Source organism: Lactuca virosa, chromosome 3 (assembly GCF_052849685.1).
Source record: "Lactuca virosa cultivar CGN04683 chromosome 3, Lactuca_virosa_CGN04683_v6, whole genome shotgun sequence".
NCBI lineage: Eukaryota > Viridiplantae > Streptophyta > Magnoliopsida > Asterales > Asteraceae > Lactuca > Lactuca virosa.
In genome coordinates, this window is record NC_136428.1 from 86,721,904 (window position 1) to 86,723,927 (window position 2,024).

Below are 2,024 nucleotides of genomic sequence, written 5' to 3' on the forward strand. Positions count from 1 at the left end.
TCGCGTCTTGTTGATTTACGTGGAGACATCTTTTAACTATAAGTTTACAAAGACGAAGATATTGATAAGAATTTAATAGGACAATTGATGAAAATGACTCATGGACTAACTCTCCATAGCCCAACAGCACAATTGAATAGCATGATTGAATGTAGATCTAGAACTAACAGATGATAGCATTTGGATAATAATTTCCATGAGATTAGATATCTGTCAACAATACTGGAATTACAGATGTAATGAGTTCGGGGAAAAATGACCTAGAAGTAGGCCTTACATAAACCAAGATGGGAAAATTTTGACAGAACTACGACCTAATCAAGACCTAACAGGTCTACGATTTACAAAGATAGGAAATTAGACTAGAGTTTTTACATAAACTAAGTTATATCAAAAGAGAAGTCGATGGGACTCTATCGGCGACGAGAACTACTAGAGTGAGTTCTTGACTCCGACAGAAGACGTTCTATGTCCCTCATACGCCTTTCAGATCTTTCTTGCTGAGCTCAAAGTTCTCTGACTTCAGCTTGGGTTTCAGCAAGTTCCCTCTGCAGAGCTGCATTGCGGACCTGAGTCCTTTCATGAGCAGACTCTAGCTGGCGAATGCGGACCGTGTTAACGCCAGATTTGGCATCAATCTCTATGACTCGGTCGATAGTCGCTCGACCTTGTTCGGTGTTCCGAGAAATCCTACGAACCATGATGGGTAGGACCCTGTCAGCTGAACCTCCCTCAGTGAGGTTGTAGAAGCTTCTGTCTCCATTGTAGGGCATGGGTTGGCCCTGTTCCTGACTCCATCTATTCGAGTTTGTGGCCCACAAAGGTGTGAGTCCTTGAAATGCTGGACGAGGGTTTGGGTTTGGGTCTTGAGCAGCTGGGGGTAGGTTGTTGACTTCTAGCTCTGAGTCAGAATCATCAGAAAAGCCTTCAGCTTCTTGATCATCCAAAGGGATTGGGTGATCATCTTCTGGCTCTTCTCCCAGCCATCCTGCATTGCCGTGGTTGGGATAGTACGGGTCTCCGGGAAGATGGAATCCAGCCATTATATCTACGCGAGAAAAGGGATAAAGAAATAATTAATAGACGAACTAACTAGATAATTATAAGATGATCTTTATCAGTTAGTTCAACATTTGCGTAGTGCATACCAGTCATATGTAACCAAGACAGGATAGACCTTCGAATAAGTGACCCTAACTCTAAGCCCACAACCAAACAAGGAACAGGAAGTAAAGCAAAGATCACAGATTCTAAGTCTATGACATCCTAGTTATATATAACGTTAGTGTATCCACCCCGCAACTATTGACATACTAATAAAGACCTTTAGTTCTCAGATAAGTAATTAATAGTAACACAAAATACTCCTATAGTATTTTAAGTTTATGTTCTGTTCTACTGTTCTCATTGTAGTAGTGTTGGTAAGTTTTTAGACTTGTTGCAACCTCACAACCACACTTAGGCACATGCTAGTCACTCCTCGGATAATATAGTTGATCAGGCTATATCTTCCCAGGGTTGACCATATGTCTCTAAGTCTAATTGTGTTGCCCAACAATCGTAATACTTTTGTTCTGTCCTAGTGACATTGATTTTAGTATGAATGTAGGTATGTATACTTGGTTAAATATTTTATTATTTAAAAGTATAAACTCTTTATCAGAGTATTTTAATCTCATTGTGTTTATAGTTCGTATATCTTTTATGGGTTGATACACTCGATTCACTATAAACAATGCTCTGATACCAATCTGTCACACCCCAAAACCGGAACGGCGGAAACGTTCGGGGGTGGAGGACGTCATGTACAGTATCACAACAATGCAAAGTAGTAAACAAGCAACAACATCATCCATTGCATTAATAATATAATTTAATACAAGTGTGTTCTGTCAAGTTTAATAGACACCAAAAATATAAATTAAAATAAAAGAGGAGTCTTGAACGAGCTCCGTCTTCTCAAAACCTGGCACCGGTACCTGTCTACTGGTGACCTGAGAATACAAGTTATTTTGAAAGAGTTT